Source organism: Eleutherodactylus coqui, chromosome 3, assembly GCF_035609145.1.
Source record: "Eleutherodactylus coqui strain aEleCoq1 chromosome 3, aEleCoq1.hap1, whole genome shotgun sequence".
In the NCBI taxonomy this organism is placed as follows: Eukaryota; Metazoa; Chordata; class Amphibia; order Anura; family Eleutherodactylidae; genus Eleutherodactylus; species Eleutherodactylus coqui.
Genome location: NC_089839.1, coordinates 36,731,431 through 36,737,837, shown reverse-complemented (window position 1 = coordinate 36,737,837; position 6,407 = coordinate 36,731,431).

Genomic DNA, 6,407 nt, shown 5'->3' with positions numbered 1-6,407 from the left:
CCTGAACTAGCGCTGTATGCCCTGGAGGTGCTTGCTTGTCCTGCGGCTAGCGTCTTGTCGGAGAGGGTGTTTAGTGCGGCTGGGGGAATCATCACAGATAAGCGTAGCCGCTTGTCAACCGACAGTGCCGACAGGCTAACACTCATCAAGATGAACAAAGGCTGGATTTCCCCAGACTTCTGTTCTCCACCAGCGGACAGCAGCGATACGTAAGCAATACGTAGGCTGCACCCGCGGATGGAAGCTACGTTCTCTCTCACCATCCAAAACGGGGACATTTCTGCTTCATCAATCTGTGTCTAATATTCCTCCTCCTCCTGCTCCTCCTCCTGAAACCTCACGTAATCACGCTGAACGGGCAATTTTTCTTAGGGCCACAAGGCTCACTCAAATAATTTTTCAGAACAATTTTTATAAGTTTCAATGCGCTTAAAAGCATTGGAACTTTAACTTGAACCAATTTTTCGTTACACTGGGCTGCCTCCAGGCCTAGTTACCACTTAAGCCACATTAACCAAAGCGATTAATGGGTTTCACCTGCCCTCTTGGCTGGCCATGGCCAATTTTTGGGATGTACATTAGTACTGTTGATACAGCAATTTTTGTGGGCCCTCGCCTACAGTGTAATCAAATTAATTTTTAGCCCACCTGCATTACAGCTGACGTTACCTCAGCTGTGTTGGGCAATGCAATGGGATATTTTTATGTACCGCCGGTGGGTTCCAGGGAGCCACCCATGCTGTAGGTGCACACTGAGTTTTTAATACATCTGTACACTTCTAAAGAACCCGTCTGACTGGGCCATGCAGTGTGGGCCGAAGCCCACCTGTATTACGCACGACATTACTACCTCAGCTGTGTTGCGCAATGCAATGGGATATTTCTATGTACCGCCGGTGGCTTCCTGGCACCCACCCAGGCAGTGGGTCCACAGGGAGTTTAACCTACATGTGTCCACTTGTAAAGAACCCCAGTCTGACTGGGGCATGCAGTGTGGGCCGAAGCCCACCTGCATTAAGCACGACATTACTACCTCAGCTGTGTTGGGCAATGCAATGGGATATTTTTATGTACCGCCGGTGGGTTCCAGGGAGCCACCCATGCTGTAGGTGCACACTGAGTTTTTAATACATCTGTACACTTCTAAAGAACCCGTCTGACGGGGGCATGCAGTGTGGGCCGAAGCCCACCTGTATTACGCACGACATTACTACCTCAGCTGTGTTGGGCAATGCAATGGGATATTTCTATGTACCGCCGGTGGCTTCCTGGCACCCACCCAGGCAGTGGGTCCACAGGGAGTTTAACCTACATGTGTCCACTTGTAAAGAACCCCAGTCTGACTGGGGCATGCAGTGTGGGCCGAAACCCACCTGCATTAACCCTTTCCAGTCCACTGTGTGACCTGTGAAGACATTAGGGTTTAAGGCTGTACAGCTCCGTTGTTGGTAGACGTCCGTCGGGGTTCTCTTACTGTATATTGCCAGCCTCTCTGCTGTCGGAGCCTATCCTACGTGTCAGCTCATGCAGTACTGGCTTTAGCCAGCATATAGCGCCGTTGTATAACAGCAGAAAAAGAGTAAGCCCCCTAGGAAAACCATATACAAATTGGATTGGAAAGGGTTAAGCACAACATTACTACCTCAGCTGTGTTGGGCAATGCAATGGGATATTTCTATGTACCGCCGGTGGCTTCCTGGCACCCACCCATGCTGTAGGTGCACACGGACTTTTTACTACATCTGTACACTTATAAAGAACCCCAGTCAGACTGGGGCATGCAGTGTGGGCCGAAGCCCACCTGCATTAAGCACGACATTACTACCTCAGCTGTGTTGGGCAATGCAATGGGATATTTCTGTGTACCGCCGGTGGGTTCCAGGGAGCCACCCATGCTGTGGGTCGACAGGGACTTCACAATAGGGAGTTGTACCTGCCTGTGTCTATGAATTAAAAAGCCCGGTCTGACTGGGGCATGCAGACACCTTGACAGAATGAATAGTGTGTGGCACATAGGTTCCCCATTGCTATGCCCACGTGTGCAGCTCCTGATGGCGGTGGCACAGGATTCTATTTCTCATTGCTTCTGTACAGCATTGTGGGCTATCGCTCCGCCACTTTTAAAGAGGGTCGCTGCCTAGCCGTGCCAACCTCTGCAGTGTGTGCCTGCGGTCCCTCGTCATGGCAGACGCAATTCTAAATAGACATGAGCGTGGTGTGGCATGAGGGCAGCTGAAGGCTGCCCAGGGACACTTTGGTGTGCGCTGTGGGGGGGGAGGGGGGGCGGTTGGGCAGCATGTAACCCAGGAGAAGTGTCAGTGGAGTGTCATGCAGGCAGTGATTGTGCTTTGTTGGAGGTAGTGTGGTGCTTAGCAAAGGTATGCCATGCTAATGAGGGCTTTTCAGAAGTAAAAGTTGTTGGGAGGGGGGGGGGGCCCACTCTTGCCGGTATTGTGGCTTAATAGTGGGACCTGTGAACTTGAGATGCAGCCCAACACGTAGCCCCTCGCCTGCCCTATCCGTTTCTGTGTCATTCCCATCACTTTCTTGAATTGCCCAGATTTTCACACATGAAAACCTTAGCGAGCATCGGCGAAATACAAAAATGTTCTGGTCGCCCATTGACTTCAATGGGGTTCGTTGTTCGAAACGAACCCTCGAGCATCACGGGAAGTTCGTTCCGAATAACGAACACCCGAACATTTTGGTGTTCGCTCATCTCTAATTGTAGGTCATCGCTGCAGCAAAGTAAACAAAGACCACCGAAGCTTCAGAGGATTTAATGAAAAAGGTTTGGTACCGTGTTAACCAGTACAGCAAAATGTGATTGTTCCCAGCAAGAGAAACCAAGAAATCTTGTAGATATGATACCTTTAAATGGCTAACAAAAATACATGATGTTAATGCGAGCTTTCAAACCTCTCAGGGTCCTTCTTCAGGCTTAAATGAAATAGATCTGAAGAGGCATGCATATTTATACACACATACTCATGACATAAGAGGATTTAACATGTGAGTATTGTTCATTCTTACATTTTATTACATTTCCTACTGTCAGACTAATTTTTTAAACTCCTGATAAATGCCTTTAATTCCAGTTTGGGGTCCATGAATTCCCAATTCATTGAAAAAACTGCAGTTTTTAATTCACCGCTCTATGGTCACTCTTCCACATAGCTGTAGTAGAGTCTGCAACTTAAGACTTACAGTAGTTTCTTGAATCAGCTACTTCCTCTAGAGGGAAGTTGTATTCCTTTCTAGGAGCACACACCAATATGAAGGTCCTGAGGAAGACTCTCTTGAGCCATTTATCTACAAGACACAGCTGCCAGACATGTAAAAGACCGGTCTCCAACTACCTAGTGTGAGCACACTAATAGGGTCAGTTGCTTTACAGACTGTACGGTTCACAAGGACCTGATTAAGCTGAACTGAGACAAGTTATAGCCCTTTTACACGGGACGACAATGTTGTCAATGACTACACGGGTGCTGATGTCACCGCTAAGGTTGTTAGCGCTCGTGCAGAGCGTATAGACAGACTTCGCCGCTGCATCGCAGGCTTCTCGCTTAGTGCTTCACCTTCAATGTGAAGCACTGAGTAGGGAGCCTTTACAATGAATGACAAACCCGCAATCCAGTGATTAGTTTTTATGATGATTGAAAATCAGCACCAAGAGCTTGGGAATGAATAGTGGATGTTTTTTTTTTGCATTTACACTGCATGATTATCGCTCAAACTCGTTCGTTTAACCCCTTCCTGCCCCAGGACTTACATTTATGTCCTAGAGCGTCAGGGTATGTATGAAGAAAGGTCGCGGGGCGACCTCCCGTCATACAGCGCAGGCGTCAGCTGTTTATTACAGCTAATACCCGCAGGCAATAGCTGCAAGCAGCCGCACGGCTGATCGCGGCTATTAACCCTTTAAATGCTGCTGTCAATTCTGACAGTGGCATTTAAATCCCCCTGAACAATGTTCGGGGGTCCTGTACGCCCCCGCAGTGAGTTTGGGGGAGCCGTGCAGGTGTCATGGCAGCCGGGGGCCTTCTGAAAGGCCCCAGGGCTGCTATAGGAGACTGCCTATCAAGCCATTCCCGTGGGGTGGCTTAATAGACTGCCTGTCAAATCGCAGTATGAGGTAATGCTATGGCATTACCTCATACTGCGATCACTATGACATCACCTCATACTGCGATCACTATGACATTACCTCATACTGCGATCACTATGACATCACCTCATACTGTGATCGCTATGGCATTACCTCATACTGCGATCACTATGACATCACCTCATACTGAGATCACTATGACATCACCTCATACTGCGATCACTATGAAATCACCTCATACTGCGATCGCTATGGCATTACCTCATACTGTGATCGCTATAGCATTACCTCATACTGCGATCACTATGACATCACCTCATACTGCGATCGCTATGGCATTACCTGATACTGCGAGCACTATGACATTACCTCATACTGCGATCGCTATGGCATTACCTCATACTGCAATTTGGCAGGCAGTCTATTAAGCCACCCCACGGGGATGGCTTAATAGGCCGTCTCCTAAGGCAGCCCTGGGGCCTTACCTCATACTGCAGGAGTGATCAAAGCATTGCATATTGTAATCCCCCAGGGGGACTTAAAAGAAAAGTGAAAATAAGATCAATAAAATTTTATTAATTGTAAAAAAAACCAAAGTAATAAAAGTTTAAATCAGCCCCCTTTTGCCATATCTATAATAAAAACTCTAAATGATAAAAGAAAAATACATATTTGGTATCGCCGCGTCCATAAAAGTCCGATCTATCAAAGTAGTGCATTATTTATCCCGCACAGTGAACGTCGTCCAAAAAAACCCCCGCCAGAAATGTACTTTCAGGCACCCTGTCTCCCAGAAAAAGTGCAATAAAAAACGATCAAAAAGTCGTATGTATTCTAAAATGGTCCCAACGTAAACTACAGGACATCCCACAAAAAATGAGCCCTTGCACAACTACGTTGACAGAAAAATTAAAAAATTATTGCGCACAGAAGATGGCCGCAGAAAAGAATTTAAAAAAATTAAATGTCTTTGAAAAAAACAAAAAAAAAAGGATAAAAAAAAAACTATATAAGTTTGGTATGGTAGCAATCATACTGAATAAAGTTTTCATGTCATTTTTGTTGCAGTTTGTGCGCCGTAGAAACAAGACACACTGAAAGATGGCGGAATGTCGTTTTTCTTTTCATTTTACTCCACTTAGAATGTTTTAAAAGTTTTTCAGTACATTATATGGTACAGTAAATGGCATCATTGAAAAATACAACTCGTCCCGCAAAAAACAACAATTATTTAAAGGGGGGAAGGAAAAACCCAAAATGGAAAAAAAAGGGGCCGTGTCATTAAGGGGTTAAACAAATTTTCTATAAGTGTCCCCTATAAATGAATTGTGGCTAACATACCATTCGGACGGTATCATTCATGGCCACTAAGTCGTGGACTTCCTCGTCAGTTTAAAGGGTGCCCTCTTTTGTCCCACTTCCTAGGCTGCATAGCGGTCGCTTTGCCCGTCTCTGTAATTAGTATTCACCTGAATGTTACCTGTGAAGTTAGGTTGGAATGTTATTTCTTTGAGATGACCAGAATTTGACAGACGTCTCACTGAGTGTTAATGTTTTTCTTTCTTCTGGATCAACATCATACCTTTGTAGTTAACAACAGGTTGAACTTGTTGGACATTTGTCTTTTCACAACCCAATTAACAATACATCTATTCTCTTTCTACATTGTTGTGCAATACAGGAGCACCTATGATACATAGTTAGACAATGTTCTCACATGAATGATACTCCCGTTGATCATACCGCTTGTATGCACAGCTGGCACTGGGTACGTACAATAGCCGAGATGGTGTTTACCCTTTGATGATGGGGCTTAGTTTGGTACTCAAAGGGGTTTTACATGAAAATAGTATTGATGACCTACCATCAATAGTGGATTGGCCGGAGCCCACGGCCAATCAGTTGATCAGGCACCTGCTGACAGTACCAATATACACTGGGGTTGGAGTGGAAGCCGCTGCTCCGACCCATATAGTGGCCGGCGCTTGCAATTGCAGGCGCAACTCTCATTGATTTCAATGAGTGCTGCAGTTACAAGCGCCGGCCACTACACTGGGTTTAAAGCAGCGGCTTCCGCTGCTTCCAACAAGTATTGATGGCCTATCCTGAAGATAGGTTATCAATAGTATTTTCATGGAAAACCCTTTTAAGGTCGCAGTGATTTTTTTGGATTTTCACCTCCACTTTCAAAAAACCAAACCTTTTAAAATTTTCTGTTGACATAACCATATAAGGGCTTTTTGCTGTGTGGCGAGTTTTAGTTTTTAGTGAAACCACTATCTATAATGTATTGTAT